Raw genomic sequence first — 19,057 nt, forward strand, 5'->3', positions numbered from 1 at the left:
TTTGAAATTGTTCATACTCAAGTGGATGGCGTCCACACCACAAAATAATGATGACAGCAGTGAACAGTATCATTGGATCACTCTAAAAGCAATTTGGTGAACGATAGAAACACTGATAGCCAATCAAGAAACATCCAAATTTACATGGCATCACAGATGGATTGCTTGGCACCATAGTTTACAGAATATTACAGAACCCGCTCATGGGACCACATAACCCCAGTCCTCCAAGACCTCCGCTGGCTGCAGGTTTAATACAGGATACACTTCAAATTCTCCTCATCACCTGCAAGGCCCTTAACAATTTCACTCCTCCATATCTCTCCGACCTCCTCCATCAGCACTCCCCCTCCCGTCATCTCCGCTCTGCTGATGCCAACCTCCTTTAAATACCAAGGACCAAGCCCCAGACCTGGGGTCACAGGGCATTTTCAGTCACTGCCCCCTCTCTGTGGAATCCACTACACACCGCACAAAAAATGCCCCCATATTTTCAGTATTCAAGACAGCCCTCAAAACCTACCTCTTCAGACTGACAACCCCAGCTTACCTCCCCAAATTGACTCTACTTAATTTGTCTTTTATTTTATTGTCTTTTATAAAGAATTTAATATTTTTTTTAGTCCTACTCTATATAAAGCATCTTTGAGGACTGATGCATTTTTATTATTATTATTTAGCCTACAGAATGTTATTATTTAACAGCATGAATTCTCACATCCTTTTTTGGTGTAGACGGCCCTTAAGACAGGATCTGATGTTGCAGTCATAAACTAAACAAACATTACAAGTACAGTTGAAACGATTAGCTGATGTACTGAGAAGTCAGTTTACACAACATTAATTAGCAGCTATTTTGATAATCATGTACCCCTTTGAATCCTGAGTAAATTGGCTTGATTTCTTTTAAAAACATGGGAAGAAAGCAGTGAGCAACTTAACTAGAAGTAACCCAAAATTAGCAAAACATAAAGTAAAAACAGTAAAAAGTTACCTGAAAATTAGCAAGAAATGAAAAGTAAAAAACAACAATAACTGAGGAAATCACCCGTAAAAAGGTTAGGGTTTTTTTTTTATTACATAATATTAATCTATTATAATAATACATATAAATGTTGGTAACTGCTTATCCTGGTTTTCTGGACATATTTCCCCATTTTTAAAAAATAATTTTCTGAGATTTTTTTTATGTCTTTATCTATTTTTTAAAAAATGGTTTTCAGTTCATTTTCTTGTCAGCTTTTACCAATTTTTTGCATGGTTTTGAAAAAAAAGTGTAAGGCATCTCAATGCAGCACATAAAAACTGATCCAGGTTTCAATGAGTTAAATCATCTTCTAAGCAAAAATACCAAACATCTTAATGTTCCAGCTTCTCTAGTGTGAAGTGAAATGTGATTTAATGTTTTTCCTTTTAATTACTTAAATATTTTTTTTGATAATTTTAAGGTTTGGACAGTTGGTTGGACAAAGCGAGCTTTGTGAAAATGGTTGGAAATGAACTTTTCTTGTCCACCTGCCACTGAGGCTGATGGATTCCAAAATCTACCAGTCACTCAATAGATTACCATTGTTTATTGGCTGGTGAGTGAAGAAGATCTAACAGCCAGCTGAATATTTTACCAGCATTTGGATGGAGGTTGGTGCTAATTTCCAACCTTGTGAAGTTGTCACTTCAGACTCTGGGTTATTGTGACTGACATTTCTTAGCATTGTTGGAGTTTAACAAACCAGTCAATCAAATAACAGAGAAATTAACGAGGAGATAAATCCATAATGAAAATAATTTTATTAGTTGCAGTCCAACTCAACCAGCTACAACAGTAAAATCCTGCCTTTACATTAATGTACGAGTAATAATGACCTAATAATGTAAAATATTATAGTTAAAGTCACAGGGGCAAATTTAACTTTAAGTAACATCTTCACTTACAAGACTTGTAACAGAGTGTTTTTGCGGTGTGTTATTAGTTATTTTATTTAAGTAAAGGATCTGAATTCTTCCTCCAACACTGCATATAGTGCTTAGATGCAGAGTGATCAAACACAAGGCCGGCTGAGATGTCTGAAGAATGATATAACAGCATACAAATGGTGTCTGCGCAGGACATCACCCCGTGGTGTGATAAATCTGCAGGACCATTAGACAGACAGCCAATCTAAATGTTGCAAGGCTGTGAGGGTATGAATGTCTCTGAGGTGGTCAACTTTGCCATCATAGATGTTTTATTGGATTTTGCACACAGCACTGATAGAACTAAACATTAAGCTGCTAACCTCACATCATGCCGTGTCTCAATTCTGCACCCTCAAAATGGCAAATGTGTTTCCAGTGGAGCTGAATCGGTTGGGTCCATTGACAGAAAAAGAGGCCACGATCCCTGCAACTGGGAAACATCACAGAAATGATTTTGTATTAACAAAAGGTTCTTCCAGGCTCTGAGAAATTCCATGATTCCTTTCCTGCCATAGATATACCCTCACTGGCCACTTTATTAGGTACACCTTGCTAGTACTGGGTTGGACTTCTTTTGCCGTCAGAACTGCCGTAATTCTTGGTGGCATAGATTCAACAAGGTGCTGGAAACTTTTCCAGATTTTGGTCCATACTGACATGATAGCATCACACAGTTGCTGCAGATTTGTCAGCAGCACATCCATGATGCAAATCTCTCGTTCCACCACATCCCAAAAGTGCTCTATTGGATTGAGATCTGGTGACTGTGGAGGCCATTGGAGTACAGTGAACTCACTGTCATGTTCAAGAAACCAGTTTGATTTGAGCTTTGTGACATGGTGCGTTATCCTGCTGGAAGTAGCCATCAGAAGATGGGTACACTGTGGTCATAAAGGGATGGACACGGTCAGCAACAATACTCAGGTAGGCTGTGGTGTTTGAACCATGCTCAGTTGGTACTAAGGGGCCCAAAGTGTGCCAAGAAAATATCCCCCCCACCATTACACCACCACCACCAGCCTGAACCGTTGATACAGGGCAGGATGGATCCATGCTGTCATGTTGTTTACACCAAATTCTGACCCTACCATCTGAATGTTGCAGCAGAAATCCAGACTCCCAGTGTGGTCTTCTGTTGCTGTAGCCCATCTGCTTCTGGTTGTTTGAGTTACTGTTGCCTTTCTATCACCTTGAACCAGTCTGGCCGTTCTCCTCTGACCTCTGGCATCAATCAATATTTTCTGTTTTTCAGACCATCCTCTGTAAACCCTAGAGATGGTTGTGTGTGAAAATCCCAGTACATGAGCAGTTTCTGAGATACTCAGACCATCCCGTCTGGCACCAACAACCATGCCACATTCAAAGTCACTTAAATCACCTTTCTTCCCCATTCTGATGCTCAGTTTGAACTTCAGCAGGTCGTCCTGACCATGTACACATGCCTACTATGTCTAACTAATTTGCTGTTTCTGTTAACAAGCAGTTGAATAGGTGTACCTAATGAAGTGGCCAGTGAGTGTACAGTATCCTAATATATGACCTTAAAAAAATCAAACACTGACAAGAAGTACTCACATCATTGAGACAAATCCTTAAATTCTCAGAAAATTATTCCCCCAAATCTCCGCCAGTCTCCTGTAAGACCAGTGCCTTTTTTTTTTTACAGTCTGAAATTGCAAATGGAAAAACAGAAAAACTCTTAATTGAGAGCAGAGCTGTGCCAGTGTGTTGGAGGACCAGTGTTGGATGTAATATACAACACGTGATGGGCAGAGCAGATATCAGGGATTTGCCCACACCACAGGCAGGCTTAGAGCAGCAGCCTATTAGGTTTTCATTGATGTCTTCAAAGATTCAATAAAAGATAAAGAGCCCAGATCCAAAGCAGTGCTTGCTTACCTTCCTCTGTGTCCTTGGCACGAGCTAATTCTCACTCATGGTGGCATGTTTATGGAGTGAAGTCCAAGCTGACTGCCACGTTTCAGAATTCATCTTTTACTTTAGAATTATGTTTGTGACGAGACACTTTGAACTAGAGTTAGGCTAATAATATATTCTGTGAGGTAGTAAAAAATTTGGCATCAGATATTTTGACCTTATTGTTTATACTCTGGCTCCTATCCCAATAATTTATTTGGCTGTGTTTGGTTGTTGTAGGCAGTGTTACAAATCAGTCACCAAAACTGATTTATGACTATATTGAAGATGCAGCCCAACTCACAGCGTAGCTCTGTGGCGGCAACATTGTTTGGAAACTATTTGATGGATTGCTATAGAATTTGGTACAAATATGCACCCTGCCCAGAGGATGAATTCTTGTGACTTTGGTGCTTCCTTAACCTTTCCAGTAGCACCACAAACTGGTCAAATTTCTTAGTTATGTAGTGAATGATCTCAGCCTCTACTAGATTGACACAGACATTTATGTTCCCCTCAGGATGATTTGTAAAATTGAATGACATTCCTGTCATACTTTGTGTCAGCGCTGATTAGTAGATGTTAACCTGCTAACATGCCAAGCTAAGATGGTAAACACGCTAAATATTATACGAGCTAAAACATCATCATGTTGGTCTCGTCATTGAGAGCATGTTGATTTGCCACATTTAAGTCAAAATACTGATATGCCAACTCATTCACCAGAATAAATGTTAGCATTGTACGTTTCTGCAAACCATGGATATGTATGTATGTTGTTATGCAGCGGATACAAGGAAACTATGCTGTGGTTTAGGCACAAACACCACCTACTTATGGTCAGAAAAAGATCATGTTTTGGCTTGCTGTTGGTGGCAATCGTTGGAAATGTCGCTGATTTCTCACTGAAAAACATCCAGTTTTGTTGTTTGTTGTTCTCGAACTGTGGTCTGCAGCTTAGCAGCAGTCTCGCCGAGGTGTCACATCATCCACCATCCCCACCACCTACCGATGACAAAGTCAGCTCATGTACATGTAATCAACGACATAATTATTAAAACGTTGATATGATTTGTATGAAATGTACAAATATAAGGTATCAGTGGTTTGCAGAACTGACAATGCCAAAAGTTACCCCTGGCAACTGGGCTGGATGTGCCCTAAGCATCATAATTTCTAGCAATGCTATAGACTCTTGGGGCCTTTCCCAAACCAGACCCTACCCACTCCCACTCCATCACGGAGTGTAACTCATTTTGTAGTCACCTTCACAGCTGAATGAAGCAACTTTTATTAAGGTGTAGGGTATAAATACAGTGGCACACTTTGGGACAAGCAAAATAAAGCTTTATCCCATTTTCTGTTCCTCATATGTATTTGTAGTAGGGATGTCCCGATCCAACTTTTTCACTTCTGATCCGATATTACAGCCTTGAGTTTTGGCTGATACCGATCCGATCCAAGTGCGTATTATACATATTCACTTATTTTGTTGTCAGTCATGTTAGAAAAGGTTTGATCAAGCACTATTACGCTAACAAGAACAACTACTTAATCGGGTTAGTTAGAATGATCCACAACAGTTGGTATGAGAAACTGACCTGTTTATTGTTAACAGGGTTAAATAAACAAACTTTAAATTTGAACATTAACATTAAATAAAAAATATAGCTGGTTTGCTTTGGCTGCTTTGGCCCCTTAATAAATAGAAAATAAATCAACACAAGAAATCTTTAAAATGTCTAACACTGAAATTAAAATAGCAGCAAGACTCTACACACTTGTGCTTTGGCCCCCTAATAAATAAAAAATAGATTAACACCACAAGACATTTAACAAACAATGCAGCCTTTCCTTTTCAGTTTTTTTAGTAGTGTCAGTGCCAGCCTGGTGCTGGTGTTTCCTGGGACCAACAGAGGGGACAAAAAACCACACACAATATTGTACAACTGTTTAAACAAGCAATAGTCCATCCATGGACTGTTCATCCAATTTCACTAATTGTGCCCAAAACAGTGCCATCAGTGCTCTTTACTTAAACAGTAAGAGTGTAAACCAAATAAAAATATCACTCTCAAAAAAACAGAGCAGAAAACAAATAGTCAGTTAACTAAATTGACTGCTACTCTTCCTACCCCTCCCTCCGTGTGTGTCTGCTGTCTGCATGCTGGCCTGGTGGATTGATAGTAAGTGCTGGAGTAGATCACTGGAATGGACTGCTTGAATCGCGGCGCGCTGGGCTGGAAAACCTGGATCAGATTCCGTGAAAAACTGGATCGGAGTTCTGGGATCGGCATTTTTCCATGCAGTCCGATCCGATGCCGATGCACGTTTTTTGCTAATATCGGCGGCCGATACCGATCCAGATATCGGATCGGGACATCCCTAATTTGTAGCACTTATATTTGATCTGTATGTGCTGCTATTGTTTACCTGAGTGTTTATATTTTATTTCTTTGTCATTAAAAGAAACAAATAACTTGATCAATTGTTAAATTGATTGTCAAATAAATACAAATTAAGAAATAAATAGAAATAAAAGTTACTCCAAAGCCTCTTTTAGCTTCTTCTTTCAGCAAACATCTTCCTGTTTTTCACTCTGATGTTAATAAACTGCTTGTTTTCTGCAGCAGTTCCTGTAACTACAATATACAGGGCTTCACAATCAGATGAACGTGACTGTTTTCAAGAGACTAGAAAAAGGTATATTTCATCCTAAATAGCATTTAACCTTTACGATGTTAACGTCTGTATGACAATATTAAATGTCTGTCTTAGTTTGAGCAGTGTGCATTTGTAAAGGTAGTTGCATAGAACTTTATTTGTACTGAGCATCTTTCATCTTTTAATATGGCGTTGCACATGGTCAGTCAGTCGGCATCAGTGCGAGCACTTCGACTTTCTGCTAGTTGGTTTTGGATGGCACTTAATGTGGTGTACCCTCCACCTGAATGTGGAAATGGAGTGGAAGTGGGTAGGGAGAGGGTGCAGGGGATGGTTTGGGAAGGGCCCATAGTCTTGTTGGAAGGTATTTTTGCATCAATATGATGATGTGTGTTGATTTGTATTGAATATACAGGATACAGATATTCCTCTCTGGTTGTTTTATATATCAACAGTTTTTAATTGATTTTAAACAATCTACAGTGTATTAATATGTATCACATATCATACTGTATATTCATATTTAAGATTGTGTATACTGTAATAGAGGATTTCGTCCATACTTTGTACTAAGTGGCTGATTTTCTCTTTTTTTAATTCATGTGTAAATATAAATTAGAGTTATTGTTGTTTCCATTAAGGTCTGCTCTCCTTTCAAACTAAAATTATCTCCCACTGCACAGTCACAGCTAAATTACAAACTCTCACTGCTTCTCTGTGGAGATCTGCAGTACAGTCAGCCGGTGGCTTGTGAATTAGTCCATGACCCATTATCATCTCTGTAGTTGTGTGTAACTCTCAAATACAAGTACGCCCACACCACCTAATGATCATAACAGCATGTCATACCCCCGACAGCTGTTCTGCTGCAGTGGATGTCCTGTTAGAACCGGTAGCTTCTCTGGTTTGATGAATTAGTCGGCTGCATAATTTCAAATATCTTTATTGGTCTCTTGATAGCACTGCAGCTCACTTCAGCCAAACAGCTCCGACTACTCACGAGGCCTCCCGAGCAAATAAGAAGGCAATAACATTAGATGAGAGAGCAATAGTGAGTTAATGACAACAATCCAATTATCTTTTAATTCACCCTAAAATATGTCAACAATCAATGAATAATTTCCTGCAGAGATCTGGCATTTTATGGTGCCCTGCAAAAGAAAATATATTTATTAAGTCACAATTTACTCTCAGTAAATCACTGGAGCCAATGGAAGCAGAATCAGGTGTCTGTCTCCGTCTGTGTGTCTCTCTCTTTCGCTCTCTGTCTTGTCTTGATGTCTCATTAGTAGTGTGCTGTAGGGTTATTGATCCCTGGGAGACGTTAATTACGTTATCAGAGCTTGAGTTGTATCTTTCGATATAGTAAACACAGGAAATGAGGATCTGAGGCTTATTATGTTTACTGTTTTCAGTCATGCACTGGCTTGAGCCTCTGTCTGAACCCTCACTATGATTTCTCAGAAAATATTAATCGATTAGTGTGCAGGCCGTAATAAAAGCTCATTGCATCTCATTTTATGACCATTTCCACAGAAGGAATAGCTTTTGCTTTTTGACTTCCATTATATTACAGCTGCAACGAACAGTTATCTTTTTTATCGACTAATGTGACGATTTTTTTCCAGATTACTCACCAAAGTGTGCCCATCACAGCTGGCTCCAATCCAACTCCTTTGTTCCCTAAACCGACCCTTTGAACTGATCCGCTGTTAATATGTACCTATCTGACACAGTACCAGTCCAAAAATGAAACTGTGTCAACCTCACAGTGTGAAACTGATCGGGGTCGCACCATATCTACAGTAACATAACAACGTAATATCATATAATGATGAATTGGGACATTCATACACCAGAAATCTTTTTATGCCTGTAAAAATGTTACAATTATATCATACTAGATACACTAGATATATTATATATATATATTATATTTGTATGTATATTATATTATATACTAGATATATTATATATATATATATATATATTATATTTGTATGTATATTATATTATATATATATATATTATATTTGGTTTGTCCTGTAGACCCCGATCCCACAGAAAGCGTTTTAGCAGCTGGAGGCGCCTTTTTATAATGTTTTTGTTTTTAATGAGAATGAAGCTTTTTTTTGTGTTGCAATGCGCCTTCCGTTTCTGCACTCTAGGTGCCTGGTATTTTTGCCGGAGGAACTCCTAATTGGAAAAACGCCCCACGTCATGTCATCTTTTTTTTTTTGTCATCTTTTTTCCCATTGTCCAATCGGATGATTTGAGAGGCGGGTTTTCTATGTTGGTCTTGACAACAAGTTTACAATTCACTCAATGGAGCAGTTGCAGGATACTCAGAGCTATATGGCCCAGTGATGGACAGCAGGTTGTCAAACTGCCCCCGAGTCATCCTAAAATATGCCTGGAAACAGCCATCATGGAAGCGAAGCTCCTCCTATCTACTGACAGCCTCTCACCCTCAACCAGAGCTCCAGCAAGTACCCTCTGCCTCAACATTTTAGGAACTATATACTAGTTACTGTCAAATAACTAAAATAAATAAATAAACAGTAGATTGATTACACAAGGAGGTTAGAATAAGGAGGTGAGTCCATGGTTGCCTGGCAACAATAAAAAGGCACAGCAGGCATTTCTTAACTACTGGCATTCAATTTTCTTAAAAAAGGCAGTGCGGCAAGCCTCATGTTTTGCAATCTACAAAATGCTTTCTGTGTGATTGAGGTCTTAGTCATGAGTTGAGGTCACAGTCTACCACATTCAGCATCATACTCGGGTTTGGCTAAGTCGCTGTGGTAGTTTGCTGTCTCTAGTGAGTAGCTGTCGATTAGTCACGCATTCTAAAGCAGAAAACGGCACTTCAACATTTACTGTTCTTAAAAATAGAGTGTGTTTTTTACAAACTTGACACATTCATGAGTCACTTGCGGTCCATTCAGGACGTACCTGCGACCCACTTTTTGACTGGGACCCACCAATTGGGAACCACTGTGCTAGATGATCAGGTTGTTTTACAGTATTCCTGCTTTGGACATGATTTTCTACATTTCACTGTTGTTGTTGTTGTTGTTGTTGTAGTCTTGTATCCGTCCTTTACAGCAGACTCTATTCTTATTATTTAATCGTTTCATCTTTTTACTGTTTTCTATTGCTGTTTATAATACTTTATAGACACTGCTGTTGCTTATTTGTTTTTATTGACTTTTTTCATCACTTTATTGCAATTGCTTTTATATGTTTGTATCTTTCCAGCCCATTGAATGTGAACTCAGGACATTGCTGTAAAGGAGCTTCATGCTCAGACAGTTTTCCCTGAAAAAGCAAGAGTGTGATTGATTCATTTAAAATGCATCAACCTCAGATTTTTAACAATATCCAAATCTGAGAGGAGACATCACCTTTAACTTCACCAAACCATAATGAGTAATAAACAAAAATCTGCTTTGAATCTGGATCAATGACTTCTGGCTGATATCCAATCTGTTTAATAAGGTCAGTGCATCCCAGAGCCCAGGGTGGTGTCTGGAAATTGTTTTGTTTTTCTCTGACCAACAGTCCAAAACCCCAGTGTTAAATTTACAAAGACAAAGACTAGAGAGAAGCAGCGTCTTTGAGAAGCTGGAACTGTTTTGTATTTGTTAGATCTATGCTAGCAGCAAAAAAACCTTCTTGTATAAATTTTTCCTTTAGCGCACCATCTGCAATTAGGTGGAGTATTTTGACAAATTTTTGTTGGATTACTATGAAATTTTAGTGCAGACATGCATGGTCCCCTGGGGATAAATCCTAATGACATTGATGATTGCGTCACATATGCTGTGTTTTTTAACAAAATGTCTCAACAACTGTTGGTCAAAAAAATTTTGCTCCACAGACATTTATGTTCCTCCCCCAGAACAAATGGTAATATCACTTTTCCATCCCCTGGTTTTTCATATAGCAACATTATTCAGTCAGAATTAAAATATTTTTACTAAGCTAAGATATGAGTTTACTAGGGCTGCCCCCTGATATTAGATATTAGACATTAGATAGCAAGATTTAATTGGTAGCTTAAGGGCGGGAATAAACAAAACAAAAACAAACGTGAAACTCTATCAGGGGCTGCACCATATCAAAATAGATGAACACCTATCTGACTGGACCATGTGGGAATTTAATTTGAAAGGACAGACACAGGAAGTGGCCACGCTCAGCAGTCAGACAGGAGTCAGGTTAATTTCCAGGGCTGGTACCTGCGGTTATTCCACAGGCTAGTTAATAACATGTCGGGCAGGAAATCCAAAGTGTGGGATCATTTTGAGAAGGTGAAGGATGAACCCAAGGTGATATGTAAACTCATCTTCATTGGTCGACTACAAACATGACGTATCATCTGAAACATGTCAGTAGCTACATGCCCATTAGCCACTTAGCACAATCATTACTGCTTTGCCCACAGCGTCATTAACAGGTGGCTCGCTCAGTGTGTGACGTGCACTTGTAGATAAAATATAGGTCTATATTAATGAAGGTTCATTAGTACGGTTTTGTATTTCTCTGTAATGTAGCACAGTGTTAATAATGTTACTGATACTATTCTTTCTCACACCTTCAACTCAAACCATTGTGTTGCCCCGCCCAAAATATATAATTTAATAATTTAATTAATATCGTAAACATGTGGGCGACTAGTCAACTAATGGGCCTAAATGACGACTATTGGTCAACTAGGAAAATTTACAGTCTGGGGCAGCCCTAGAGTTTAGAAGGGCTGAGCAATGTATCAATATTATATTGATACTGTGATATGAGATTACATATATAGATTAGATTTTACAGATTTTTAGATATATTTATGAGATAAGTGTTGTCTTTTCCTGATTGTAAAGGCTGCATTACAGTAAAATGATGTAATTTTCTGAACTTATCAGACTGTTAATTTGTCTTTACCTACAACTATATCCAAATTACTGATGATTATGTATCAAAAATCTCACTATTTCAATAATTTATACATCAATAGTCAACCTTACAAAATTGTCCATACTGTCAATATTGAGGTATTTGGGCAAAAATATCATGATATTTGATCACGCAGCCCTAATTGTGGGTATAGTAAACATTACATTTAAGATCATCTACATGTTAGGATTGTCATGACATTGCTTTAAAAGTAACAAACAATATCTTGATTATAAAAACAGTTGCTGGTTAATATTCTGTTGATTAGAGGATTTAATTCATTGACTAATCCATTCACCACTACTTAAGATGGAATTAAACTTATGTCATAAAATTGTGACACAACCTCCTCAGTTGGACTACAAAAGCAGTCACCTGGAAATGACTCTGTCCAGACTGAGCTGGGCTTTTCTCCGTCTACATTAAATGCTATGTAATCCAGGCCAGCAGCTACTGTATGAGCATTAGTGTGGATTAGTATGCCATGCAGTGGTTGTGTACCCAGCCTCTTGTGTTTGACTCCACTGAGATTTCTGTCCTCTTGGCTTTTCTGTTGTTCAGCTGTCAGACCAAAGTGCAAATTCTATCAGCAGGGGTTTATTCAATTCAGTTCTCCGTTGCCTGAAACCTGTGGACCAAGAAAATGGAATGATTTTCCCCCTTTCACAGTGTTCACACACCATCCAATTAGGGCTCCGAAACACAATGGAGAGAGCAATAGGCAGACAGAAATGTGGGCAGTATAAAAGGACAAAAGACGAACAGAAGTGTGACAGGTTATAAAATATAGTTAGAGATGGAAAGAGACAAAAGAGAAGGGAAATACGCTGCCTTTGAATACCATCAGACTCTCCTGTATCTGTGTCCTGTTAAACTGAATTTATGTCTTGCTCTTACTCACTATTTTTACTGAATCAGTTTTAATGCTGTTTCCACTAAAATGTGTTTTCTGTGTTGTGCAGAAATTATTGCTAAACTGTATCTCCCTGTCAGCATTAAAGCTAGACCAGCATATCAGATAATATTTATTACAGATCTGTGTATATCATGATGGGCATGAGATTTTAATATCAGTATTTGTTCAACATATAGAGCTATTGTCACCCAACCTTCCACATGTGAACATGACTACTATTTTAAATAGGTCAGATCTTAATTCATTGACGAGCATTTCCTATAGGATAGCAATGGTATGACCTGCCCTACTCTGCCTTACCCTGCCTCTGATTGGCTGACCCTGACATTCTTACTCTAACAAATTTCACTCCTCTTATCGAAACTTCTCCAATCCAAACAACAAAGGCAATGAGTACTAGCCAATAAGAGGGAGAGTAGGGCGAATCATGCCTTCACTATCCTTCACCCTGCCATCCTACAGTGCTGCACCTAACCCTGGGGGCGGCAACCGTTATTATCAAATAAGCCATTTTAACCAAAAAAAAAAAAAAAAAAAAGAACAAAAAAATTCTGTCTTGAGCTGCAAAACATATTTGAGTCTCATAATAAAGGCAACACAGCCATTTAAGTCGAATTTAGCCTATCCACATTGCTAGCAGATTTAAATGAGCACTCATTAATATGTTTCAACTCAAGATGGCTCCTCTGCAGTGGGCTATTTTGATTATTCATTCATTCATCTTCTAACCGCTTCATCCTCTTGAGGGCCGCGGGGGGGCTGGAGCCTATCCCAGCTGACATCGGGCGAGAGGCGGGGTACACCCTGGACAGGTCGCCAGACTATCGCAGGGCTGACACATAGAGACAGACAACCATCCACGCTCACATTCACACCTACGGACAATTTAGAGTTATCAATTAGCCTAGTCCCCAATCTGCATGTCTTTGGACTGTGGGAGGAAGCCGGAGTGCCCGGAGAGAACCCACGCTGACACGGGGAGAACATGCAAACTCCACACAGAAGGGCTCCCACGCCGGGATCGAACCGGCAACCCTCTTGCTGTGAGGCGAGAGTGCTAACCACCACACCACCGTGCCGCCCGCTATTTTGATTATTTGGTATTTAAACTTTGCAGCACTGCCAGTGAAAGCAAACAAATTTGTCCATGCACTATTAAATCCTCTATTTTCCCCTGAGACTTTTCCCTGTTTGGATGTGGAATCCACAGCTAGCCTAGCTAAGAGGACTCAGCACTACTGTAGCCATTGCTAGTGACCAGGCCACAGACGTATGACACATACTTTAGTTGAGGAAATGTTGAAACATTTTTTAAAATCGGTGTATAGGCTACGCATTTTTACAGTTGAAGAATGTAAGAATCACTTTAGGGCTACAACAATGAATGAAAATTAAAATGTAAAAAAAAACAAAACAAACAGGTACTCATTTACATATAATTTTCTGTCAAAGCCACAGGGAGCCACTGGAGAGGGACTGAAGAGCTGCAAACGGCTCTGGTGCCGCAGGTTGCCTTGTCTAACTTATGTAACAGCAGCAACAGAAAGTTGCAAATTTTTCTTATGTTAACTTCAAATATGTTGTTAAATAAGCTAATCGAAGCTTGGCTGCTCAATAAATAAATTTCCAGTTGCACTTGTTTGTTGGCCAATTTAAATTCTTATTCTTAGATTAGATTTCTTTTTGCGAGTACTCAAGGACTTATAATGTAATGTACTCGAATATGGAAAATTACTTAAAATGCCCATCGTAAGTGTAAATGTCGGCCAACAGGTAACAAGAAATTCTAATATAAAAACATCAAAGATGTGTTTGAGGTTATTTACTGTTGCAAAGTTGCAAAGGGTCTTCATCATTAAAACCATCTGTGTATTTTATGTGTTTTTATAAAACACTTTAAAGAAATTTGCAAAGACATCACATTGTTTTTAACTTTAAAATATTTATTGGTGTCATCCTCAGAAATCTCATGTATATACTGGACTATAATTGTGTATAAAGTTATACATGCTGTAATGATGAACAACCACAGTTGGTTGCTGAGTAACACCTTTTTAATGCATGAAGTTAAATTCACAATAAGTCAAGTCAAACTTTATTATCCCACCAGGGGAAGTTTGGTTGCAGCCAGGTAAACAAACACATACATCATAACAAACACAAAAATCAATCACACATTGCAGTGATCTAGACAAATAACAAAGACAATCAGTTACCTTTAAATAAAAACAAGTCCAGAAACAGCTGAATGCTGAATTGTAAAGTGCTTAGGAGCCAAGATCATGTGCAAATTCATTAATCCACTGTCAGCATCAAACTCAGATTTGTAGCACCTGAACACACTGTGAATCAGCAGGAGATTTTCAAATGAGTCAATTCTTTCAACTGCACAATAAGGTATATGTACTCTTATATTCATATTAGATATAGCTCAAGTTTAAAATTTCTGAAATGACTAAAATGACTGTTTGGAAGAAAAGGACAAAACACATTGAGCAACAATAAATACAGTGTTGTATGTGTTGGAGAATGATCCGTAGTATTGCAAAGAGTAGGTGACTAATCAAATTGAACATATAAAAACAATCAAACAATCAAAGTGTTTTCTTCACTGCAGCAGAATCTTGGCTTTAGCTTCATGTGTGTGATCCGCACTTCAACATCAGACAGATTTCCACCAGCATCCTGCTGCTTTGAAGAGCACTCTGTATCAACAGCTCACTCCTGAATGAAGGTTAAACTCAGTGAGCACAGATCTCTGCTTGTTGCTCGGTGTTGCCCCCTTGCAGCTGTAATGGGCAGAACTGCTGCACCCTGCGCTCCTGCAGTGGGTTTCAAATTACTGGGTGACAGTGTGAAAGTGACAAGATAACACTCACTGTTCTCTGCTCGCCTTTTAATGGGCCGAACAAACGTGAAATATTGACGTAAGTGTTTTTAGGTCAAGTGTTGAGCTGTCCATAAAAGTCTGTGTTCAGCAGCAGGATTATGACTGTGTGCAAAGCAACAACAGACTTGTCACCATAACTACTGTAGTATTGCATTTTAAACACCCTAACAAAATTATACTGTGCACACAGAAAGGATATTCAGATAGAGTTAGATTGGAGAAAGGAGAAAGAAGAAAGAATTTTCCCAGTCGACTAATAATGGTCATTTAGGGCCATTAGTCGACTGGTCGCCTGCATGTTCACGATATCAATTTAATTATTAAATAATATATTTTGGGCAGGGCAACACAATGGTTTGAGTTGAAGGTGTGAGAAAGAATAGTATCAGTAACATTGTTAACACTGTGCTACATTACAGAGAAATACAAAACCGTACTAATGAACCTTCATTAATATAGGCCTATATTTTATCTACAAGTGCACGTCACACACTGAGCGAGCCGCCTGTTAATGACGCTGTCGGCAAAGCAGTAATGATTGTGCTAAGTGGCTAATGGGCATGTAGCTACTGACATGTTTCAGATGATACGTCATGTTTGTAGTTGACCAATGAAGATGAGTTTACATGTCACCTTGGGTTCGTCCTTCACCTTCTCAAAATGATCCCACACTTTGGATTTCCTGCCCGACGTGTTTTTAACTAGCCTGTGTGATAACCGCAGGTACCAGCCCTGGAAATCAGGGGCTGTACACATGCCACGTCTTTACCTGCCTGGAAAAGACAAGGTCGGGCGCTGGGCGTTAATCTCGTGCCATCTTTCAGGAGAGTGGCGGCAGGTTGCATCTGAGTTTGCTAAGCAACCTTAACAAGCACCGTATAGCCTGTTTATCCTATAAATAGCCTAAATCCTGAGAGTGGAGCTGATCTTCTTCCAGGTGCTGTTTATAAGTGTGTAGGCCTACCGTCCGTGGGACAGATGTAACGCTCTGGGTAGCCCTGCACTAACATGATCAACTTTTCCATGTTTAAAGATACCTGTCGGCTGTGACTGTTTTTTAACGTGACTCCTGCCTGACTGCTGTGTGGCCTTTCAAATTAAATTCCTATATGGTCAGGTCATACAGGTTTTAATTTCTTTTCCTTTTTTTTGGACAAGGTGCTGCTCCTTTATAGAGTTTCACCTTTGTTTGTTTGTTTGTTTGTTTGTTTGTTTGTATTTTGTGCAACGAAGCAACCAGTGAAATCTTGCAGACTAATGACCTTTTGTGGTTGACTAACGTTTGGTTGACTATTAAGGGGCAGCCCTAAAAAACTACACTGCTATTTGCAGACAGGCTGGTAGCTCAGCACCTGCTAATGTATGTTCACCTTTTTTATCTGACAACTCAAGATCCAAATGTTCAGGAGAAGGTCTCTTCCTCTCCAAAACAAGCAGAGCAGGTGATTTAGAAATACAGTAAAAAACTGAATAAAGCAGTATTAATTAATAAATCTGTATTCATGCTGGTTGTAGAGGGGCTGCTAACCATGGTGGCTGACAAGAAAATGGCCCGATCTAGAGCCATCTTTTGGTCTGTCAGTTTTGTGCAACTGTAGAAACAACATGGTGGTTACTCCCTATGTAGATAGACGGCTATGGCTCCTGGGGAAGAGCGTGTGTTTTAATAGTCTGAAGATCCGTGGTTCGATTCATGTGAAAATATCTTTGAGCAAGATACTAAAACCCAAAGTGCTCCCAATGGCTGTCTCGTCGGTGTGTGAGTGTGTTAAAAAGTGAGTAGCAGGTAGCACCTTGTACTGTGGCCTCGGTCACCAGTGTGTGAATGTGTGAATGTGATTCGTAGTGTAAAAGCGCTTTGAGTGGTCAGAAGACTAGAAAGGCGCTATACAAGGGCAGTCCATTTACCATTACCATAAATGGCTCCTTCTAAGGTAATTAAAACATAACTATTCTTATTTTCAGGTTATTATAAACTAATGAAAACATAATATATTAAATTTCTGCCAGTATGTCCCCCTAAATCCCACACACTGGAGCTTTATAGTCTATAAGGACATAAGTGGAGTGGGATTGTCTAAAAAGAACCCTTTTTGTAGCTCACTCCTGTGCCTCACTCATACTTCCCGTGAACCTGCAGAAATCTTCAACTCTCTTCAAATGTCATGGCACCACTGAGATGCCAGTGATGGCTGTGAAGGAAGAGAAAAATCCACTTCTTCTTCTTCTTTTTTCTTTTTTACCTGCAGTCATCTTCCTTAATGTCAGCTCCTTTTTCCTGAATTGACACAGTAGCTGCAATCCAAAGTGCACTGATTTTCTGACTTTACTTTTAGTGGGTACTCCAGCAGCCCCTACAAAGTATGTTCTCTTGCATGTAGTATGCACACAGTTGGGATGTACTACTTCGCCTTGACATTGTCCTCTGAACTTTGACCCTGTTTCTCATCTATCCATTACCTCAAAGATAAAACAAAACACCATTTACCGAGCTTGACAGAGATAGAGGTCAAACCAGAAAGCTCTGCTCTCGTTACTTTGCAATGTATGTAGTTTTACTTTTGACTTATAATTACATACATTGTGGATTATAACGTAATATTCTCGACAGTAAAATTACACATGCATTTCCCTGTCATTTCATAATCGTGTCAGTTTGTTGTTGGTAATATTTATGAATATTTTGTTCACTTAAGTTATTTTCATATTATTACTTTTCGAGTCGTCATCAGTCATTCGAATGGGCTGTCATCTGTCATTGCAGCTTCTGACAACTGTCAACAAGCTGTCATCTGTTTGCAGCTAGGGCAGTTTTGGCCTATGTCACAGGAAGGTGGGAAGATCCCGCACTTTATGTATTGATTGGGACATACTGAATCTTTACTGGCACACTACATGGTATGGTAGTATGGGTATTGGAAAAGAGAGAGTCTCGCACAGTGAATTGAAACGAGTGACAAATGAGCGTGAATGTGTAAGGAGAAATTTCATGCTGCCTTGGGTCAAGTTTCTAAAAATAGACCAATATAAAAACGAACATGGATACTCTGTGAATCCAGGTTTTTTTTTGTTTGAACAGCTCATACAAAAAAGTGCAAGAATCAGAGTAACCAGTGTAAAAAACAAATCCATCATGTATCCATGACAAAAAAAACCCATTTTGAGGTGACTACCAGATGCACACCTTGCTCCAACAAAGACACAGAGAGTCTGCTATCTCTCAGTGAATTACTAAAGCTAATTGCCCCTAATTAGGAAGCCTTGATTAAGGTGCGGCTTCTGATTTAAGAGGAAGCCAGCAGTTATGATCCCTGTCTCAGTTTCTCTCCATTCTAATTGTTCATTTTAGTATCATTTCCTCTTTAATTGTTCCTGTCAAAAGACCCTTATGCATAAATGCAACCCATTTGTACAAAATTGCACGTTTTTCTGTGGATTGCAACCCAGTGACCTTAAATTAATTAGTTGATTGCTTTACTTTGCTGTCCTCAAAATATGATTATTTTTAAGAAAATGTAACTTGCCACAGCTTAGATCAAACCTTGCTTGCAATGTTCTAAATATTTCTATATGTCCTCTTGTGTTGTTGGCTGTAATACAAGCAATTCTTCCCCTTAAATTTCAGTACAGCAGCCATTAAAGAAATCTGAGGAGACACAATTGCTTAAGTTATAAAAACACTCATTGTTTAGTATGCCATATAAAAAATCATTTAAAAATGTCATTAAATAAATAAATAATAAATAAGTATAGTACACCAG

This window comes from Epinephelus fuscoguttatus, linkage group LG4 (genome assembly GCF_011397635.1).
Source record: "Epinephelus fuscoguttatus linkage group LG4, E.fuscoguttatus.final_Chr_v1".
Taxonomy (NCBI): domain Eukaryota; kingdom Metazoa; phylum Chordata; class Actinopteri; order Perciformes; family Serranidae; genus Epinephelus; species Epinephelus fuscoguttatus.